Source organism: Hirundo rustica, chromosome Z, assembly GCF_015227805.2.
Source record: "Hirundo rustica isolate bHirRus1 chromosome Z, bHirRus1.pri.v3, whole genome shotgun sequence".
Lineage (NCBI taxonomy): Eukaryota > Metazoa > Chordata > Aves > Passeriformes > Hirundinidae > Hirundo > Hirundo rustica.
In genome coordinates this window covers 30,541,183-30,565,332 of record NC_053488.1, presented here as the reverse complement: position 1 = coordinate 30,565,332, position 24,150 = coordinate 30,541,183, and the positions used below count along the sequence as shown (strand labels likewise).

Genomic DNA, 24,150 nt, shown 5'->3' with positions numbered 1-24,150 from the left:
TTGCTGGGTTTTCTGTGCTAGGTATGCTCTATATTGACAAAGCAATCTTTGTAGATTTGTTACAAGAACTTGTGTATTCTGGGCACATCACACATATTATTAAGAAAAGGCAAGCATTTTTCACTTCATCCTGATGAAAAGAAGGAAAGCAGTTTAAATAGTTTAAGAAACTGGAACAAATGGACAAAAAAGAGTAAAGTAGAGGAAAACGAATTCATATTGCAGGAGATTTAGAAGCTGTTAACCATCAGACTCCAATTCTGTTAATGTTCAGCTTTCAATAGTGTATCAGTTTTGTGCTGCAGACACAGCTATAACAGAAAAGAACAGCAATGGAGAATTTAATTTTAATCTACACTGTAGACTCCAAATCCAGAGCAGAGTTCTTGTGCCACAAGTGCAAGGTTAGTTTCTATCTGCTGAGGGTCTTTTCTTAACCCAAGTTTTATTTAAACTGTCCAGAGAAGTGGAAGCAATGTTCCTTGAGGGTTAAAAAAAAAAAAAAAAAAAAAAAAAAAAAAAAAAAACAAACAAAAAAACCCACATAGACCATTGTAACATTGACATAATTTATTATGCTGCATAGAGCTGAACTAACAAAAAAGTTGTTTGCACTGCTGCTCTGCACCTGTTTAGGGCATTAGACAGAGAGCTGTATCCATAGTTAGAAAAATATTTTTTTCTGATCTATCTGAGCTGAACAGCTTTCTTTTTCTTTTAAGACATACTGGACATCTGCAAAGACAACTGCAAAGGTCTGCTTGTGGCTCTAAAACTTCAATCCTAAAAATGAAATATGTCCATTCTAGCTCCTGGCATCATTGCTCCAATTTTCTTATAACTCAGTCCTTTGGGGAAGCCTTCCTAACAGCAGTTTCCAGAAAGCAAAATTTGGAATCTTGGTCTCAGCAAAACATACAGTACTTTTGCTTTTTGAGAGAGAGATCATTGCTTTATCTCCGTTTCCACCTTTTGATTGTTGATATCAATTTCCTGTTGCTGTGGTTCTCTATATGGCTTTTGTGTTCTGGATTATATTGTGATTCCCATTTTTAATAAATATTACACCTGTGATTTTTATAATGTTTCTTTAAGAAACTTTACAGAAACAGATTTAATGCCTCTTTCTCACATTTAAGTAGTAACTAAGAATCTACTTTTTCATTTCAATTCTTGTAACAGAACAAGGAGAAAAAGCACACATTAATGGAGTGGGATGTTTAGTGATGATGGAGGATTTCTTTTTGCTAATGAGGATTGAGGGCAGAGTACAATGATAGAATACACATGTTCATTCTTGTGGCCAGAAAAGTGTTCTTCCTTTTTTTTTTTTTTTTTTTTTTTTTTTTTTTTTTTTTTTTCCCCTCCATTACCTGCTCTGGAAGCATTGTGAAAGGCATAAAACTAATTTTGAATATATTAGAAAAACCTTCCTAAACATTACCATTAAGCCATTGAGAGCTGGAAACTAGCCTTGAAAATTAGTAGTCAATATTAAATATAAATAAATAACAGGATAACGTGTAAATTTCTTAAGACCCTGCCTCTGTCACTGCAGTTGGGTAGAAGCCTTGGAGAAGTTGAGAAATTACTTGAGTCAGCCAGAGAAATTCAACCAATGCAGGTTGCTTATTGGCCCACTGAATATTCTCTTTCTAAACAGTTTGATGGTAAAAAATACAATTGAAATGTAACATTGCTAATCTTCATTAAAAGAATATAAGAAAAATCCTATCATTCTCACTTTTACAGATATTGAAGACAGAAAACTGATACGTTACACTGGTGCAAAAAGTCATGAAAGTGATGAAATATTTGTCTATTCATATTCTCTGTATATTGTAGTTCAAAAAGTTATTAACACTGACAATGGTTAGAGCTGTCTCTATGAATTATTATGGTCTTTACAGACATATATCTTAAAATGAAGACTCTTTGCTTAAACCGATGAATTTTGCAACCTCAAATACCTGATATGTATGTAAGTCACGTGACTGAAAGTGTGACCAGCATATAGCAAGCCTGTAACTAGTAAAATCTACTTGGGGAATCTGCCTGGATTTTTGAGGTGTTTTGCATGTAACACTCTATTACCGTGCCGTAGATTACTTAGAAGCATGCCTCTAGTAGGTCCTGACCTCAACAGATGTTTACTTCAGAGGAAACGGAGCGATATGAGGCCTCAGTGTGCTGAGTCCTTATAAATCCACTAACTTCACACCTGTTGAGCTTCCCATGCAATTACAGACATTAAAGCTCTACTATTTAAACCCTTCAAAAACTGTATGAAACTAATATCCAAGCCCTTTCAAAAGATTAGTGGTACATACTGTGTGTTAACCCTGGATGGATGACAGGTGCTCACCAAAGCTGTTCTGTTCCTCCCCTGTTCAGTTGTACATGGAAGAGAAAATACAACAAAATGCTTTGACACGTGATTGACATGAGGGCTGGGAGAGATCACTCACTGATTATTGCTGCAGTCAAAACAGAGCTGACCTTGGGGAAATTAATTTAGTTTATTTTCAATAAAATCAGAATACAGTAATCTCCACGTCTTGCCTCCCTTCGTCTTGGCTCCAACTAAATTTCTAATTTCTCTACTTCCTCCTCCTAAGTGGTGCAGAGGGAGAGGAAGTGGGTGTTGCTGTTTATCATGCCTTAACTCTCTCACTCCTCCCTCCTCACCCTCTTAGCTACACCAGTGTGGGGTACCTCCCACAGGAGACAGTCCTGCCAGCAAATCTGCTCTGGTGTGGGCACCTGTCACCATATGGTTACAGGTCCTGCCCAGAGCCTGCTCCAGGCTTTGTATGGGGTACATTTGGACACATCCACCTGCTCCATCATGGGATCCTCCAGGAGCTCCAGGTGGGTATGTGCTTGCATAATCTCAGAGTATGTATTTATATAAAGCAATGAACACAGTAACATGAAAGTGAAGGCAAAATTACTCTCCCTGGGACTAAACTCACTAATGTAAAGTTTAATTTTGAGATTACGCAAGTCAGAATGCTTGAACCAAAACATCAATTTTTTTTCATTTTCAAAAAATAGTGTACAGACCTGGTGTTCTTCCTACATGACCCAAACCTATTCCTTTTACTGTTTTGCTTCACTTCAGGTCCACTCCAGCCTTGGCTTTCCTCATAGTGAGCCGTCCTCATATGTAAGCATACGGTAGTATGTTCATGTCCTGTCACACTTGCAACTAAGTCTTGAAAAAATTAGCAAATTAGTTTACTTAGAGTAAATAGCTTTCTAATAGCTGCAATACGCAGTTTTAACTATTGAATTATGAATTTTTAAAAAAACATTATAACATAATGAAATATATTCCAAAATTGTAATAGCACATTTGTAGTCAGAGCAGTATGCCAGATTATGGTTCAGAAAATGAATTTATTTCAACAGAATTTTGAGACTGGAAGGAGTGTGAATCCTGCCTTGCAAACCTGGGAGTGGGGTCTTCCACAAGAGTGAGACTAGAGCATAAATATATACATATATATGAATTCAAAGTAGGTAGAGAATATTTCCAGTATGACACATTTAAGGTTAATGACACTTCCGTAGTTAAAGTTCCCTAAGGACTGACATTTCTCCCTAATGTTAGAACTTGATTATTTGCAGACTTGAGAGTTCCTGTCATAAAATTGAATCAGGAAAAGAGATAGACTAGGATTTGTGCTTTTGACTGTTCCATTAGATTCTTTGAATAAATCAAAAGTTTAAAGCCTGTAACTCTTTTTATTTTTTTCTTTTTGAATGATAAGTATGCTTCAAATTTATTCCTGTGAATGGTAACTATAATGATAATGTAAAATTAACATCAAAAATTTATACATTTTTTTAATTTCAGGGGGTTTTTGATTGTAAATATCTTTCCTGTACATGTAGTATTTGAATAAAGGTGCTAAATAACTGATGGTATCCAAATTATACACAAATTAAGCTTAGATTGACACTCAAAATCTGATTTCTGCTGTAAAACGTTTAAACACTTCTCGTGTCACATTCAGCAATGTATGGGTAGTAAAACAACCATGGAAACAAACTGTCCATGGATATTTTAAATTGAATTACCCACTTTCATGAATATTTGATCTGCTTATTTCCTGCAAATGCTTTAGATTGCTTACCTATAATTTGAGCTTATTAAACTTCTGAAGGTAAGGATCTATGTGACTGGAATGGCTGTAGTTCTGAAAAAGAGAAAAAGAGACTTGCACAGTATATAAAGTTTAACTGGATAGACAGTCCAGAATTTTAGACTTCTGGTGATATTTTCTTTTGACAAAGAAGTAAAAGGATGATAGGCCAAAAAATGTCTTATTGTCCTGCTTGATTTCCAAACATCTGATAAGCACACATATTTTCCAGGATTACTGTCTTAAAAGTTATAGACACTTTTGGTTTCTAAAAACTAAAAATATTAAAAAACGCTCATTGATACTCTTAGAAATTTTCACAGACAGAGTAACTTACAGGGGAAGTGGAAATAGTTATAGAGTATAGATATAGTAGACAAGAAAGAATTCTCTTTATCTGCTGATAAAGATACTATCTGAAGAGATAATAAAAGAAGATGCTGAAGGCCATCCTTTCTGTGAAATTGCTTACAAGTGTCATCAGCAAAGAATTTGCCTTATGGTAGAATGTAAAATTCATGGTTTTAATCTGAGAGAAGGATATTTATTTCACATTTATCTTTTTGTTACTATGCCTTATTTTATTATACAATTAATATAAATGCTTAAGGATAAAAGGAAAGACTAAAGCCAAAAGTCACATTAACAAAAATTGTCTATAGTGTCCATTACAAATCTGTTGCTAAAATGTAGCAAGAATCAGTTTGCAGTTTGTGAAAAGACACAAAATATAAGGAAAAAAAAAAAAAAAAAGTATGTTAGTATGGTAAGGGTATCAATAACATTTTTACCTTTGGGACAATTTTTTTTTTTCCTCTGCCCTTTAAAATAATGCAAGAAAATTTCCATAGCATTAACATCCTTTTGAAGCTTTAGCTTAATCATTAAGCAGTCTTCCTATTGCATATTTAAATTGTTAGAGTCCCTAGCTTGAAGATTTACCCATTTGCCTAATAAGTTTGTTTGGTGTTTTTTTTGTTGTTGTGGTGGTGTTTTTTGTTTTTTTTTTTGTTTTTTTTTTTTTTTTTTTTTTTACTTCTGGTAAAATGTCAAAATAGAATTAAAACAGATGTGAATATTATTTGAATATTCAATACGTTCATGATATAGCAGATAGGAGATAATAAAAGCTAAAACTCATCCAAACTGTTTAGTAGGTATTATTTGATGGTACAAAACATGCTTATAGAAATGATTACAGTTGTATTTGTAAGGAATTGACTTAATACAGATTTCTTATACAACAGCACAGACTAGTGGCTTTTAGCAAGACAGCAAGTTTGCCTTTTCTCTTAAGTAGTATTAAATTTAGATGGCCAAGACCAGAGAGTATAGAAAGTCTGAGTGTTTCTGTGGTTCTAATTCATGCATGGCTTCTGACAGGACTAGGCACTTTCAAAATAGATCAAGGAGCTAAATACAAAGTTCTTTTATGAAGAGACAAGTTTAGCTTTTTTTATGCTGTAAGGGATTGAACCTGCCTTGCACATTTTTGTACATTTATTTACAAGGAACAACTTTGTCCAGACTTAGTAGTTTCTCAGTTTCTTAAAAAATGTGTCACAGATTGACCGCATCATTAGATAAAATTACACAAAGATGTTTTTCAAAATCTCCTGATCTTCTTGACATTTCTAGACAAAATACTTTGAAACTGAGTGTGTCTCTGACATTTAATCTTTTTGTTAAGTCTTAAGTTTTTTGTTAAGTCTTCTAGACTTCAGAAAATATATTGTTACAATTAAGGTAAGTAACTTAGCCTGAATGCAGGAATTTTAATCATAATGATTACATAGATGTCTCCTTACCTCATTTCATGTGTATCTTTCTATGTCGGCTTTTCATGTCTTTCTAGCTAACACAAGTGCAGTATCACACTGAGATGGTGTAGTTACTTCAGGTAGCGGGCATATCCCTTGATCGGTATTGTCTTACATTTCCCAGTAAGATGAGCCCCACTCCTTGAGAAATACTTTTCTTTGCAGTTATCTAAATAACTTCTGGAATACGTAGAGTGGCCCTGTAAAGACATGAGAATATGCTGTGAATACAATAAGCACATGGGAAGGTGTCAGCCACAGAAATATACCTGTAAATTTTCTACTCTCCAAAACCTAGTTCATACAGATGGAAAACATACTGCTCTTGCTCATCAGAATAAATTGATGAAATGGGTGAAGATGTGCCTCGTGAGTACATTTAAAAAGGGATCTTCCAGTACATTTCATCTGTTGATTGCTTTTAAGCTCTTAGTATTGAGGTAATGAACACTGGACCTAAAGACAAAGTTAAAGGTAGGGCACCATAAATAATCCTTAGATTGAAATTCTGTGGGCTGAATTTAACAGCTGGTATTTGTAACTTAATAACAGTGATGAGGTGTAAAAGATATGAAATGTAAACCTCAGATTCAGAGGGAATAAATTATTCACCATGTAGTTTAAATTACAATATAATTTGCTCTAAATTTTCTTGGGACAGCAAATACTTCAGTCATGATAGTCTGACATCAATATACCATTTGACTACCTACCTAATCATAATTCCTCTTACCATACCCCTCCACTGTGTATTGATATTATTTTAAGCGGTTCACCTGGCTTGATTTCCTCATCCTAACTATTCTCATTTCCACTCAATCTTGCAGTGCAATTTCTTCCCAGCTGCATTATTTCTCAGAAAATGAAAATAGGCTAATGAAATTACAATACCAGTAGTGTTCTGGTAGTCTCAAGACATCAGAGTCTACCCAGGATTTTTTTTTTTTTTTTTTTTTTTTTTTTTAAGTATTTGTATGCCTATAGGTATTTTGGCTAAAACTTGAAAATCTATGAGGCTTTGTACTCATGTCCAAATCACAGATCCATCTAAATCATTCATCATCTAACTTTGCTTTCTTGAAATCCTAATCAGGCAGATATAAAATTAACATTTACAGGCATTTACCTGGGAAGAAATTCTGAGTTATCTGAGGTGAAACAGAACTGAGAATGAAGACAGAAATGCACTAAAGAAAAGTCCAGTGCTCTCTAAAGTACCTATCACTGCTTATTCTAACATTCAGCATCGAACTTCTTTACAGTGTTAACTACCCTGTTTATGTGGGGGACCTAAAGAACAGTCTCCTGGCAGGTGGACAAAACTAGTGCATTTTGATTTTGTTTTATTTGCTTGTTTTTTCTTTTCTGAAACTGCCAACTCATAGAGAAATCTGGGTATTCATTGTGAGGTACCTGCTACCTATCCATAACATAGGGATTTTAGACCAATATTTTTACATATCATAATGAATAAAACATTAGCATTGAGATCTTTGCTATAAAATTAAGCAAACTGTTGTCTGCAAAGGCCTCTTTAATTTTCCTCTATCTTCTTATCTTCTATTTCCTCCATTTTGGAAGGATTTATGCTCTCTAGTATTCATATTTATGAATATGGCTTAATTACATATTCCTCTATTTAGACATTGAATTGCAAGATTTACCACATTTTCATAATTTTATACTGTTGATGCCATTAGAATACTGATAATTTAGATGGTTACACAGGTGTTAAGCACCTAAATTTCATCTATGGTAATAGTTTTAATCTTTCATTAGGTTACTCATAAAAAAACTCCTTCGATTTTATTTTTTTTACGTGAGGAAAGGAATCCTTCCAGCAGATGGCAGCAACTCTCCATCTACCCCAATTCAGATTAAAATCATCATATTAAGCATATACTCGGTTAAGAAATTCTTGTCCCAGCTGATGGCTGAATTGCTTACACAGACTATTCTTATCCAGTTTTAATTTTGTTAAGACATTATTTTTGTTCCAGCTGATGGCTGAATTGCTTACACAGACTATTCTTTTCCAGTTTTAATTTTCAAGATGACCAAGCACAACTGGTATCACTAAATTGTCTGAAACCAGCCGAGCCAAGAGACACCTGTTTCATTGCAATTAGTTTACCATATTGACAATTCAGATAAAGGAAGGTGGACCAAAGCTGTAGTTAAATTTGTGTTTAGGTGGCAAAATGCACTCCTTAAACTAAATTTAAACTCATCTTGCTTAAACATCTGCAAGAATCTGAAGCTATTCTGGATTTTACTGAGCAATGAAGGGGATTTCCTTGCAGTGGACTTGTCATTCGTAGTTATTCTTCTTACTTGGCACATTTGTAGTGTACGTGGTATTGGACAGGATATACACAACCTCACAAAAGGACAGTCTTGCTCAGGCATTCTTCTCAATTCACAGAAGATCATAAGGTCTTCCTGTTCCAGGGATATTGTCAAATAGGATATTTTAAAATAATACATTTAACTCAAGTTAAGTATGCTACTGCTTTCTATAAATAATTAACTGATTTTAATTTATATCTGTCTTTTTAAAATGGTGTTACACTGACTCTTTTCTCCTGCTGGGAAAAAACCCATCAACTACTGAGACAGCAACTGCCCGTGGCACTGTCCTACAGTTTATTCAGCTATGAATACACTTAACTTGATTATGCAAATAATCCCTCTTTTGTGGAGCTTCTTGTTTAACTATACCTTAATATATGAATAAACCACTCGAGGATTCAGATGTAGCTGATTACAATTAAATTATGCTTATACATAAATAGCATGATCAAAAATACATATGTAATCCAAGAATTATATCTATAATTCTTCCACTGCCGTCAACTTCCTTGTTAATTGATACTTAAAGGACTTGTTAAGAAAAGCTAAATCTGGCTAAGGATTCAGAAGTCTAAAATAATCCCATCATATTCTGTTTTTTGACAAATATGAGAGATAAAAAATATTTTGCTTACTTTAACATAATGCAACCGTAATACATATTTCAACATGGCAGTTAATACTACAGATTTGCTTGGGAGTTTTTTGGGGTTTGTTTAGCCTGAAAAAAGGTGTTGCATTTTTGAACCAAGTACTATGAAAGTACTTACATTAGAAAACAAGAATTTGTATAAAAGTACAACTAAAGCTCTCAGTTACCTGCTGACAATTTCTTAGCTATGTTTTAAGTAGAATCGATATACCAGGGGAAGTGTTACACTGGTAACCATTGAATAAATTTTTCTGACTTTGTAGCCTAAACATTACTGCTTAGTTGTTAGGGGCGCTGCTTTTTTTTTTTTTTTTTTTTTTTCCCCTCCCCCCCCCAATAAAGAAAAATGTTCTTTTCTTCCTGTCTAGATTAAGATGACTTTGGAGAACTCCTGAGACTTTTCCTTTAAACCCCCATTTGCTATTGTTTGTGGTGCAAGATCACCCATATCAATTGTCTGTAGAAATCTCTTGTATTTAAAAAGGGCTAGAGAGATAGGGTACAGTTGTGAAATGGCATGAGAAGAGAGGAAAAGGTAAAATAACACTTTGGCTTCTATTTGCCAACCTGTCTTGGAAACTTTGGCTTCACTTGGACTGTACTGGACTGCACAATCAATTAAAGTATTTAAAGTAGGGTTCTCAATTTTCAAACACTCATCAAGAACTCTTGCAGTGGGGAATTCTAGTTATATACTTAGATTTTTGAAAAATGCACGGTATAACTTAGTATAATATAATAGTATAGTATAGTATAGTATAGTATAGTATAGTATAGTATAGTATAGTATAGTATAGTATAGTATAGTATAGTGTATATATATATATAATATAATATAATATATATTATATATATAATATAATAGTATAGTATAGTATAGTATAATATAACTTATTATTTAACTAATATATTATTTTTCCCTACAAAACATAACTTTCTTATACGTACTTATTTGAAATTTTCATAATATGTCAGATGTTTTATTTAGACAATAGAAAAAGATGGAAGAAAAACCCTTAAAAACCAGAATTAAAACCAACAACAACAAAAAGTAGAATCACAGTACAAAAAGGCAAAAATGACCACAGTCCTGTTCCAGAATATATTTTATAACTTATACTTGCTGTATGACCACAAGAAATAATAGGAAAATTTACAGAAGTGTTTTTGTTCTGTTTCTTTGTTGTTTAGTGTAGGGTTTTTTGGTGGTTTTTTGTTTGTTTTTTTGTGGTTGTTGTTGCTGTTGTTGCTGTTTTGGAGGGGGTTTTGGTGTGGTTTCTCTCTACCTACCAATAATTTTTATCTTTTTGTGAATTAATTTTACCAATATCTGTTTTGTACATTTTGGGTGATATATAACTTGACCCAGTAGCAGATTTCCCTTATTATTTTATGGGCATTGCTGAACAATTTCTGTGTGATAATATGCCATTTTCATAAATGCCAAGTGCTGTTGAGTACTATTTGTACTCATTAGAAATATAAAGGAAACACTATGACAGAAAAATTTTTAAACAAAAGCCATTGAAAACAAAAATAGCCACAGAAACTTTTTTTTTTTTTTAATGGATTAAAAAATTGAGGGCAGTAACAGAAGGAAATTTCAATATGTATCTTATTATACCTAATTATACCAAGAAGATTGGTGGGTTTTATAAAAGAATAAGTTTTAACTGTATTTCAAATGCAGCCACAGGAACACGTTTCTCCAAGGCACACATTAGATCATATAAAATAGTTATTTTAGCTGTGATGGGTTTTTATGCCTGGAACTCTGAGAAAATGTTTGTCAACAGTTTTCACCTCAGAAAGTTTACTGATTAGACACTGTGTAAATATTGAGGCTTTGTTAAAAAAAAAAAAAAAAAAAAAAAAAAAGAAAAGAATTTATTTGGTCTCATTGTGCAATAACTTTCCAAATACAAAAAAAATACCCAAAACAAAAATACCTCATGTAAATTTCTTACTGCAGAAACATGACCATGATTAAACTTTTAATATATTGGAAAATTCAATTTTTTTTTTTTTTTTCAAGGGGTCCAGCAAGGGAAATTTTTGGCAAGGAGAAGAAGAACAGCAAATTTTGTGGTTTGGTTTGGTTTGGTTTGGTTTTGGGGTTTGTTGGTTTGTTTGTTTGTTTTGTGGTGGGACCTGGAGCCTGGGCAGGAGCAAGGGCTTATGGCAAAGTCACAGAAGCCAGGGCCAGGTTGTAGAATTAAGGCAAAGCACACGGGCAAGAGGAGGCCTTGGAGGCAGCAGGGAGGTGGAGAGACATGGATCAGCCCAGAGTTTCCCAGTGGCAGAGACCAGAAGGAAAGTTGAGCCAGATGACCAGCTCAGCTGCAGCTGTGAGCACAGCCTGAGGCTCATGTCTAGGCACCACTGCATCTGGCTTTAGGGGAATCGGAGCAGAAAGCACTGCACATCCATGGGGCAAGGCTTCATAGAGTCTGACAGTGGCTTCCAGCACTGCTGTGAATCCTGACCCATGGCTCCCAGCTGAATGGGCTGCAGGGCAGCTTCTTGCACAGCTGTGGCACTTTCTTTTCACTGTGGCTGGGACTTAGGGCACAGCCTGCACACACAGCTAGGGGTTTAGGAAGGTGGGGACACCCTGGGAGGACAACCTTCAGATACACCAGGCTGGGCTGTGTGCCGGTGGAGTGTGTTCCCCAAGAAAGAAAAAGTGCCACAGTGGTGGTTGGTGAGCCACACTGTTCTGCAGCAGTGCTATGAGGGAATGGGCAGGACAGGTGTGGGCACTTGAAGGTGTGGGTGGCCCTGGCTGGACATCAGTGGAACCGGGCAGAAGCAGGGCCCTGCAACTGACCAAGCTTTGAGGGCTGCCCAAGCCCTTCACATCCTTGGTTGGCCATGGCAGCTGCTTTCATCTCAGCCTGTGATAAGTCTGACAGGAGCTTCTGTCTCATGAAGACCAAATACTAGTGTTTATATTATTATTACTGGCACTTATTTTCTTACAGGACATCTGCCCAATTAATTTTTTTCTTATGATTTAGGAGCCCTTTTTATGGCTTAGGTTTGCTGCAGCACTGGAATAGAAAATGTCAAACTTTGCGAAATGCAAGGTAAACCAACTCTGATGCTATTCTAATCGCTGAAAATGTGTTAAACACATTTTGCCTTTATCTCTCTGCAGGGTCCTGTTTACTAGAGCTTAAATCTTTTCCAAATGGCAGCCTGAAACCCCTCTGTTTGGCTTCCTACTACATTCCCACTGGGGCAACACCATGTTTCTTGATATTATTCTTCATTGAGCTACCTCTTAACAGCAATACTACCAAGAATGTCTTTACAGGAGAAGAAACACTGATTTACTTGGCTGTAAAATCGTTCCTGGAGGACTGCCTGCTTCTGCTGTACCATTAAGAGGGAGACTGTGTTTCAGTCTGTTCGTGAAAAAGAGATTAGTCAAGTGAGAGGTCTTGATGGGCCTCTCTTAGCTCCATCATCTGTATTGTCTTTCTGGACTAATAAACAGGTGACATTGAATAGCCAGGATTAATCATGAGTGAGCTATCAGGAAAATATTCAAAAAATATTTAATTTTTTGAATTAATTAATATTAAATTCAAAAAAAAATAATATTTTATTCTCATAAAACACATCAGATACAAAATTCTTAATTTTTCATTGTCTTTCATGTGCTTGTATATCACTGCCTCTAGAAGTGGGAAATACTTTTTTAGACCAATATTCATTCATTTTTTAGACCAATTTTCATTTCTCCTTGTTTATCTAGGCTTTTTGAAAGACTTTGTGGTTTTGTTCTCTAAGGAAACTAATTGAACTAAATTAGGTACCAGATTTTCTGAATATTGAAAATCCTGATTTTGATAGCAATCTTCACACTTCCATGTTTTAATTTGAGAGGTGAATATTTTTCCTCTTTCATATTCCTTCCTAGAGCCAAAGCCACTTCTCTTGATGTTCTTTCTTGAATAAAAGCAAATGACTAGATAAGAAATATTTTACTCTAAACTTTATTTGAGAAATAAATATTTTTCACACTTCATATTTGTCAAGTTGACAGTAAACAGGGTGTACGCACACATCCTAAGAATGACTGTCAGATTTTGTTGATAGCAGTTATTGTATCAGCAAGGAGAAAATTGCTCTTAATAAGAAAAGATTTTTTGACAGTATAATCTCTTTGTCAAAAAAAAAAAAAATCCTAAATATAAAGCACTTTCAATTCTATGGTGGAAAATATATCACTGTGAAAGGAGAATGTAAGGTATATACCAACTTTTTTTATGCAGTCTTTCATCCCTTTAAACATTCTTAGTAAAATTATAGAAGCATGGAGTCTACTCTCTGACACTAATTCTAAATCAGACTGAGTAGCCTGTAGAAGATTCAACTTCTAGCTCACCTTTCCTGCTTATAATGAACGAATATTCTAATTTTTCAGGGCTTTCAGTGCTTCCAAGATTTTCAACACACTTTTTATCATCTAAACCTGAAGTAATCTAATGTTACAGTCAGTGTTACATTGGTGCAAGTTTCCAGCATCTAAATGATGTTATTCAGAATTAGGCTATCCCAACATGACAGCTGCTTGCATTGAGTTAATGCAATGCAATATAAGTCACTTACTTAATTCCTTCTCTTCTCTCCCTTTTTTTTTTTTTTTTTTTTTTTTAAATTAGGGCGTTGGTGTTTCTTTCCTTTCCAGTCCACAGAAGTGACTTCTTGTTCATGAGTCCATATAGGACCTCCTTTTCTATTCTGTGCCATATTCACATATACAACCAAAGCGTTTTCCTAAAAAAAAAAAAAAAAAAAAAAAAAAAAAAAAAAAAAAAAGGACTTGACTATCATGTCATTTGTCCTCACAGGCTTTTCAGTTTTTAAAGAGCATTGTCTGTCCCTGGCTGTGACATTCAAATGCCTGAGAGGGGTTTTTCTTTTGAGAAAAACAAGCTACAGTCTAGTAACATAAAAAATACTAAATCATATATATATGCCCCTTTCCCCATCCAGGTGTAGCATCTGTCAGACTGCCATCAAAAAGGTAAACTTGCAGAAAATTAGACTCTTTTTCCCTAAGTAATAGTTCTGATCTCTTTAGACTTATGGACTCTGTCAAGAGAATAACAGTGGACAGGGCAAAAAAGCATGACAGGAAGATATTCTGTCTATTCCATGTTAGCTGCTAGTTTTGCTTACCTAAGGTATGGAATACAATGAATATCCGTTTTAATTTCTTCAATTCAGGAGTAATTATGAAGAAGACTAAAGGACAACCACAAGAGTATTAGCCTTAATGAGGTAAAATTGAAATGAGCTACCTTCATTACCACAGATTCACACACTTTCACAGTATTCTTCAACGAGTTTATTTACATGGCATGTCAGTGACATAGAAGAAGACTGTCAACTCAGTTTAGCAGTAACAAATCTGAGAGAGGCCTGGCTATGGTAATACAGAGCCTAACATAAATGTCTGTTTCCAAAGTCCACTGGCAGCCACTCAGCACAGACCATGTCTTTTCTCTCAAGAGGTTTTGGCATTGTGTGACACAGACTTGGAAACAAAGTTTGGGAACTGTGAAATCTGCTTTCTTATATTTTGTATTTAAATACAGGGAATAAAGATTCTAGAGACACAAAAAATTTGTTCAGGGAAGGGGTATTTTTGTAAAAAATTAACAGTCATAAGTTATTTTATTTTGAAGCAGGGACAAGCCTATTGATCCTGTGGGGCTGTGTAGCAACATATACCCTTGATATTTTTAGCATCGTAACCCACCATTCTCTTCATTTTTTTTCTCTCTTCTAAATAAGCAGTATCCAGTGATAGAGATTTTTTCTATTTCGGCAAGTTTAGGAAACCAAATAGATGAGTTTCCAGAGCTACCCTATGACATTCAGATATGCTGTTGATTTTGTCGATTTTTGAGGCTTAATCATCTATAATTTAAGCTTAAAGCTATGCTGATATACTGATATTTTTGATACTGAGACAAAAACTGAATGAGGCTTAACTGTGCAACTATGAAAAGAAATTGAGTAAGAATAGAAAAGAGCCATGGATAGGTAAGTAGAAAAAAATAGTGCAGGGGAAGAGAGAGGTGGAAGGTATGCCGGCCTCCAAATATAGGAAAAAAGTTAATCTTACTCAACTTCTGTCCCTTTACTACAACTCTGAAATAGTTCTTCCTCTTTCTTTTAAATGTACACAGAATTAGTTTATAATTCTTTGAGAAAATGACCATAAATTAATCTCTATAAACTGAGCTTAACGAATTAGAATATTAAATTCTTTTCTCTTTTAGGCAATATTTTTACTTTTTGTGGTTGGAATTGCTGCTTTTTTTTAAGGTAAAGTTGGTGAAAAATAGTACCATTAATAGAAAGGGAATGTGAAAATAGTCTTTCAGTAAAAAGATTTATAATTTTCAAGTTATGAAAGCCCCCATAATTGGACCAAACAAATTCAATACAGGCAACTAAAATACATTGTATAGAGTAACAAAGGGAACTGATTTAAAAAATGGTAGAATTTTATATTTGCATACAATTTTTGAAAAATGAGTTTTCAGGACATATTTTATGAGTCTGTATTGCTTAATCTGCATTCCTGTGATGTGATGATTAGTTAAGCAACTTAAATTAAAAAAAAAAAATTATAGACATAAAGAAAATACTAACTGGTGTATAGTATCAGCCTAATAAATCTCTTCCATAAACACAGTAATGTTAAAATGTTATGAAATATGTATTCAAGCTAGTCATTTGAACCATGTCATTAAGCCTTCAGCACCAAAAACATTATTTATTTGTGTGCTTCTATTCACTGCTTTCCAGGCTGACTGTGGAAAATAAAGCAGATAGTGAAATGCTTCTGACATAAAAATGGTTGACTCAATCCACTGTCATATACAACCATGTTTCACTGCATTTGAAGGCCCTGTAAGGTCATGTTAAATAAATTCTGCAAACCTATGTTCCCCTTGTATTTTATACTACTTAACAATTGCTTATAATGCAAGTTCTTTACCTGCCTATTTTTGACAACTGTGTACATGTTGCATGTGCAATGAATTAAAAAAAAAAAAAAAAAAAAAACCACCAAAACCACACTGAAACTGTTACAGTATTATGACAAAAATAGAATAGTTTCAGGGAAGAGTTTTTAGGGTGAAATACTCTTGATCATTGATGGTCATTTGTTATTTACTTTTATTCTTTCCTAAATCATTTAGGAATATTGTGATTTCTGAATGTCATTACTGAGATATATGAAAAGGTGGAAAGTTCCATACTGCCTAGTGAGTGGCTAAAACACAAACTCATGAGTGCTGTGTGTAAAATACCACAGTATCACAGAGTGGTCAAGGTTGGATCTGGGGCCCACTTCCCTGCTCAAGCAGAGTTGATGAAAGCAGATTACCCAAGTCCATGTCCAGGTGGCTTTTCAGTATTTCAAAGATGAATATTCCAGTCATTTCTAGGCAACTGCTTCAGTATTCAGTTACAGTAAAAAAAACCCTGTTTTCTAATAGTCATACAGCTCTGCCTGTGTTTCCCTTTTCCCATTGCTTTTTGTCCTGTCATTGGACACCAAAGAAAACAGCCTGACTCGATCTTTGCATCTTCCCTTCAGTTGTTTGTATGTGTTGATGAATTTCCCCTTGAGCCTTCTTCTCTCCAGACTGAATAGTTCTACCTTTTCCTGCCTTGCGACAAAGGAAAGATTGCAGAATCATAGACTCATTGAATGGTTAGGACTGAAAGGAATCTTAAAGATCTTCTAGATCCAACCCCCCTGCCTGAAGCTCCTTCCACTAGACCAGTTGTACAGAGTCCCATGCAGCCTGGTCTTGTACTCTTTCACCTATGAGGCGCCAACAGCCTCTTTGGATAACATATTCCTTCCTAAAATCTGACCTAAATATACAGACCTTCAACTTAAGACTGTTACCTCTTGGCCTATTACTACATGCCCTTGTGAAAGGTCCATCTCCACCCCTCTTGAAAGCCTCCTTCAGATCCTTCAGATCCTTCAGATACTGGAAGGTTTTACAAATTCTCTCCAAAGCCTTTTTTTCTCTGGACTGAGCAGCCCCAATTCTCTCAGCTCATCTTTATGGGAGAGGTGCTCTAGCCCTGTGGTCAACTTAGCGTCTCTCTTCAGGACTTGTTCCAACAGGTCCACATCCTTCTTTTGCTGGGCACCCCAGACTCGGACACAGTACTCCAGGTGGGGTCACACAAGAGCAGAGGGGGACAATCCCCTCCCTTGACCTTCTCGGAGCACCACTTTTGATGTTGCCCAGGCTGAAGCTGGCTCTTTGAGTTGCAAGTGCACCTTACAGGGTTGTGTTTTCCTAAATCTTTCTCCTCTCAATCCATTCTCCACCCAGCTGTACTTATGCTTGGGTTTCCCCAGCCAGGATGTGGTGCCTTGCACTTGGCTTTGGTGAATTTCACAAGGTTTTAACAGGCTCACCTCCTAAGCTTGTCTGCTAGTGAGAAAGAGTTAAATACATGCATTGAATGGATACTCATATGATAGAGGTTGTTGCAAGTTTGTGATATGTGAAGAGATTACTGTTGAAAAGACTACAGTTCTGTTTTCATATATCTAAGGTAATTTACCAAATAACATACTGTTGGTGCAAGTACTGCAGTTCTTGGTGATATGTTTGGTGTATTTAAAAAGCGAATAGCGTAAGTTCAGTTATGAAATGGCACTTTTACACAAAAAAAAATAGTTCATTGAGAAGAGTGAAAAAGCAAGAAAGTGTTTATGACTAAGACAACGGGCTTGGAACAGAATCGTTTCATAACCACTTCAATCAAATACAGATAATTTCAATAAAAATAATTGTATATTATTATGATTTATATTTTTTCATATCACAGTTAGAAATTCCACTTTGTTTTGTTGCTTTTCAAAGATTACTGTTTATAAAAGTTATTTATCATCACTGTATTTTTTTTTTTTTTCCATTTCTTGAACCCTTCAGAATTTATTGGTGTTGCTGTAGAAAAGCAAATAAAACATATTTGATTTTCTGTTTCAGGGAAATCTTGAAGAGTCTTACTCTTTTAATCCTCCAGTCATCAACTGTGCTATGAGGACATTCTGGTGAGGCGGTAAGTTGGTGTAGGTCTATTACTTTGTTTAGATGAATTGTCGTTTCAGATTTAAATTGTATAACAATGTCCTTCAGTATCTATCTGACAAACTTGTCTTCCAGGCTCTCTTGGCAAATTTCCAAAACTGTAGATCTGTGATTGATTTCATATGTAGGAATTCTGAATCACAGAGGTATCAGATTATTCCTGTATTTACAGATCAACTTTTTATCATATGAACAGAGCAGTTGATTCCTACATGCTCAGGTCTTATTTTAGCTATCTTAGGTTACTACACATCCGGAAACCTGAGTAATTATTGTAAATAGTTCAGTAGAGCACAAGTCACTGAGAAATGCTAGATATTGTCAGGTTTCCAAATTTTATTTATCTACTATTTATCAACTACATGTCAGACTTCTTCCAGAATATTCCATATCCACACCCATATGAGTATGACAAAACTCTCAAGGCTTTTCTATTTCTGACTGCAGAGAAGACTTATAGATTTAAGAGCTTACTGCAACCTGTCAATGTTCCTGGATGAGTGACTTTTACAAAGCTGTCAAAAATTACATCATAGCTTCTGTTGATCTTAGCAACACTCTAGTAACTCTTATATACTTTCTAACTGGGAATTTTCATCTGAAAATTATTTTTAATTTTTGTATTTAAATACTGAGTGGAGACAACAGAAACAACGATTACTTATTTCCAGGTGTTACGATTCTGAATAATGAAGGGCACAATGACTGTGACTCATGTTTCAGACAATCGTGTCTCATGTCTTTCATCCTTAATATATCATGCTTGATCTTTTTTATCAATCAAAGTTTGTGCTACTGTTGGAGCTTAAGTGCTGGAAAAAAAAATAATCTTCATCTTTCAATGAAATGCAATGTGGATTTTGCTAAGCTAGATGTACAAGAATAGTTTTACAACTCCAGTTTTATGTAATTGTTATATGAAAAATATTCATGTTCCAGAATTAAATGAGTGCAAGAAAACCCTTCAAAACTCTAGATCCTGAGCAGAATAGAGTTGTGTGTTTTTCATGTTTTACAGACATATAAATAGTCGTTACATTTTGTACATCAATTGCAGAGGTAGGACCACTGATGCAGCATAGATTCTAGTTCTCTGCTCTCCTGTTGTTGATATATGGAGAATGTATAAAGTAAACAAGAAAAAATATTTCTGATTTTAATGTATGAAGTTCACCCAACCCATACTTTTAAACGAGGCAGGTATTTGTTCTTCTCAGTCCTCTGAGTGACTTTTTCTTTGTGATAACATTGATGTATAATGTCACTAAGTACATTGTTGTCTACAAGAAGTAATGTCAAATAAGCACTGTTTATTTATGGAGTGAGTACCAACAATGAAATTCCATTTTGATACAAAGTTTCCTTTCCAAGGATTTTTTTTCCTTGCCTTTAAAAGTGTGGAACAGATTAAACTGTGATCTAAATCATGTAATTTAGTCATCCTCTTATCTCATTTTCTTAGCTAAAATATAAATTACTTTTATTTGAAGTAATAAAATTATCCTCTTATGCTGGTGTTTCCTACTGTAAAAATACAAGTTGTTCATGCAGTAAATATTTTACCCAAATTAATAAACACATTCTCAGAAAAAAAATCACATTCTTAAAGTAAAATCTAATAAATACAAACCTAATTTATTTCTGCTGTTTCTTGCACCACTATGTGTTTTTTGTTGTTTTGTTTGGTTTTTTTTTTTTTTTAAATAAATGTGAATTATTTAATAATATTTATATTTCACAGTTAAAGAATTATTGACTGTCTATGGCTAGATTCCCACTTCTTCAAGATTTTAAATCTGGAATAAATATCATTTCCTAGGCTGAAATCATGCCACTTCATAAATGTAAGACATTTCCTTGAAGGAATTAATAGCAATGTAAAAAAAATAGGAAATTAAAAATGGAAAAAAAAAAAAAAAAAAAAAAAAGAGTCAAATTTACAACAAAGTTTCATTGGTTTAATATTTGTGATAGTTTAAGAATTCTGTATTTGTGGCATAGGTATACAATAATGTACAATTTTTTAACTTCCATTCATTTTCATATCAGATATTATGGGGGGGAAAAACGTTGAAATTGTGCAAACTATCTCTTACAGAAAGTACTTTAGAAAAACTTCATAATCATAGAAAAGTCTGCTGAAAATTGAACAGAGGTTGCTTCTTTTAGGTATTGATTTCTTTTAAACAGAAATTGAGTGGTCTGTTTTCCTCTGCTTGGTGAGCACAGTTTCAGCCCTGAAAATGTCAATATAAAATTCCCCTTAAGGGTGCAATTTTGATAGTCCAGAAATATAAAGCATGTTCCTCAGACTTCTTTGGGTCTCAGATTCCATATTTAAACTTGGATGAACAGAGGTATGTCTGCAGCACTTTTATGATAATTAAGATACATGCAAGAGGAGACAATGCATCTTCATTATTTAGAACTAATTTGTTGTGATTGATGAAAAGGTGGAAACTCTAGACACAGGCATATAAGATTTGCTCTATTACTTTTTTAGATCATAGACTAAAAGTAGACAATTATTATTTTTTAAGCCTTTTAGGATGGAATTCATATTAATAAGAATATATGAGTATTAAAATTCTTAACACTGACTATCAGTTCAATAGCTTGGCAAGTTAGAATAAGAATATTCAAGCTTTAACCTCTAGGCCATATTATTGAAACCAATTTAGATTTGTTCAGTTTGAACATTCTTTTAATTTGATAGTTACTTGGATAGCTGAAATGTGATGATAGAACGAAATGAATTCAAACGCTGAGGATAAAGAATTATGTTATTTAAAAATTGTGCATTATGATAATAATTAACTTCTCACAAGCACGGCAGAAAGGTCAAAGATCAGACATCTATGCAGAGTCAACTACACCTAAAGTCAATAAGCAGTTTTGAGTCTTGTGGATCAAGTTGGATGAGGAGCCCTGGGAAAAAAATGAACACTCCCACACCCAGGCAATATTGTAGCTGTGGTTAAATTTCTGGTTCATTTGGCTACTTACCATCTGCACAAAATTCACTTAACCACTTAACCAACCTTAAAATAATGAAAAAACCTCCTCTTTTTTGATAAAAATCTATATTGTTCATAAAAATATTCTTATTGAAACTGAGAATAACATAAGGCAAAGAGTCATTTCTTATGAAGGAATAGTGATTAAGAAAGCAAATAGTGGAATTGAAAAAAATCTCAATAAAATACAGAAACATTACCAGTGAAAATATTTTGTCCACAAATTATATGTGCTACAAGTAATTCAGTTCTTCCAGAGCTCTTTCATTATGTGGATAGAAACTGGAATATATAAAATCTTCATGGACTAGTCAGGCATCTACTGAATGTATTCTTTTTTTTTTTTTTTTTTCTCCTTACTATTCTATTACACTTATTTTTTGGTAAAATTAAATGGAAAACATTTTAAATCTGTATTTTCTTTCCAAGAAAATATTGGTGTCACTCCCAAATATGCAACATACAGCAAACAGTAGTGCAAGAAAATATCACAGAATCACAGAACGTCTAGGTTGGAAGAGACCTTCAAGATCATCAAGTCCAGCCCACACCGGAACACCTCAACTAGACCATGGCACTGAGTGCCACATCCAGTCTTTTTTTAAACACGTCCAGGGATGGTGACTCCACCACCTCCCTGGGCAGACTATTCCAGTACCTTATCACTCTTTCCGTGAAAAATTTTTCCTAATGTCCAACCTGTATTTCCCTTGGTGCAGCCTGAGACTGTGTCCTCTTGTTCTGTCTGTTGCTGCTGGAGAAAGAGACCAACCCCCAGCTGACCACAGCCACCCCTCAGGAAGTTGTAGACTGTGACAAGGCCACCTCTGAGTCTCCTTTTCTCCAGGCTAAACAAACCCAGCTCCCTCAGTTGTTCTTCATATGGCTCGTGCTCCAAGCCCCTCACCAGCCCCGTTGCCCTCCTCTGGATGTGCTCGAGCATCTCAACGTCCTTCCTGAACTGAGGGGCCCAGAACTGGACACAGCACTCAAGGTGTGGCCTGAGCAGTGCCGAGTACAGGGGCAGAATGAGCTCCCTGCTCCTGCTGGCCACACCATTCCTGATCCAGGCCAGGATGCCATTGGCCCTCCTGGCCACCTGGGCACACTGCTGGCTCATGTCCAGCTGCTGTCACCAGTGCCCCCAGGTCCCTTTCCTCCTGGGCACTGTCCAGCCACACCGTCCCCAGCCTATAACGCTGTAGGGGGTTATGGTGGCCAAAGTGCAGGACTTGGCACTTGGACTTATTAAACTTCATCTTGTTAGACTCTGCCCATCCATCCAACTGTTCCAGATCTTTCTGCAGAGCCCTCCTACCTTCCAGCAGATCGACACATGCTCCCAGCTCAGTGTCATCTGCAAATTTACTAATGAAAGATTCAATACCCTCATCCATGTCATCAATAAAAATATTGAACAGAACTGGCCCCAGCACAGACCCCTGAGGGACACCACTGATGACTGGCCCCAGCTGGATGCAGCACCGCTCACCTCCACTCTCTGGGCCCGGCCATGCAGCCAATTCCTAACCCAGTGAAGAGTGCTCCTGTCCAAGCCACGGGCTGCCAGCTTTCCCAGGAGTATGCTGTGGGAGACAGTGTCAAAGGCATTGATGAAATCCAAATAGACAACATCCACAGCCCTTCCTGCATCCACCAGGCGGGTCACCTGGTCATAAAAGGTGATCAGGTTGGTCAAACATGACCTACCTCTCCTAAACCCATGCTGGCTGGGCCTGAGACCCTGGCCATCCTGCAAATTCTGTGTGATGAGACTCAGTATAAACTGTTCCATTACCTTACAGGGTACTGAGGTCAGGCTGACTGGTCTATAATTACTAGGATTCTCCCTCCTACCCTTTTTTTGTGAATTGGTGTCACACTGACCAGCTTCTAGTCATCTGGAACCTTGCCAGTGAGCCAGGACTGTTGGTAAATGATGGAGAGAGGCTTTGCAAGCTCATCTGCCAGCTCTCTCATCACTCTGGGATGGATCCCATCTGGGCCCATAGATTTATGAGCACCCAAGCATCTGAGCAGTTCTCTGATTGCCTCCTCTTGGATAATGGGGGGACCATTCTGTTCCCTGACACCATCAACCAACCCAAGAGAACAGTTGTCTTGAAGGCAAGTTGCCTTCCCACTGAAAACTGAGGCAAAGAATGTATTAAGCACTTCTGCCTTCTCCTCATCTGCAGTTACTATGTTCCCTCCCTCATCCAATAGAGAACAAAGGTTGGCCTTACTTTTCCTTTTACTATTAATATATTTGTAGAAACATTTTTTATTATCCTTTACAGAAATCGCCATTTTAAGGTCAAACTGAGCTTTGGCCTCCCTAATTTTTTTTCCTACATACTCTAGAAGCCCCCTTAAATACTTCCTGGGAGGCCTGACCCTCCTTCCAAAAATGATACATCCTCCTTTTATTCCTAAGTTCCTCCAAAACCTCCTTGCCCATCCAGGCTGGACGTTTGCCTCATCAACTCATTTTTTGGCACACAGGGACAGTCTGTTCCTGTGCCCTGAAAATCTCTGTTTTGAGGCATGACCATCTTTCCTGAACTCCTTTGTTTTTATGGGCTGCTTCCCAAGGAGCTCTCTGAATAAGTCTCCTAAACAGGCTGAAGTCTGCCCTCCAGAAATCCAATGTAAGAGTCTTATTGGTGTTCCTCCTGATTTCACCAAATATCAAGAACTCTATTATTTCATGATCACTCTGCCCCAATCGGCCTCCAACCACCACATCTCCCACCAGCCCATCTCTATTTGCAAACAGCAGATCTAACATAGTCCCTCTCCTTGTGGGCTCACCCACCAGCTGAGACAAAAAGTTCTCCTCCTGCACTCTAAAAGTTTCCTGGACTGCCTCTTTTCTGCTGTATTAAGTTCCCAGCAGATGCCTGGCAGGTTGAAGTCACCCACAAGAACAAGAGCTGATGATCCTGAAACATTCTCCAGCTGTTTATAGAATAAGTTATCCACCTCTCCCTCCTGGCT

At 35.9% G+C, this 24,150-nt stretch overlaps 1 long non-coding RNA gene across 1 annotated transcript in view; it reads left to right on the top strand.

The window, feature by feature from the left end:
- Positions 1-24,150, top strand: part of LOC120765573 (uncharacterized) — a 306,047-nt gene that overhangs the window by 233,735 nt on the left and 48,162 nt on the right. Inside the window, exon 3 of the long non-coding RNA XR_005704473.1 lies at positions 18,032-18,104. This is a non-coding gene — a long non-coding RNA (uncharacterized LOC120765573). The remainder of the gene's footprint in view (positions 1-18,031; positions 18,105-24,150) is intronic.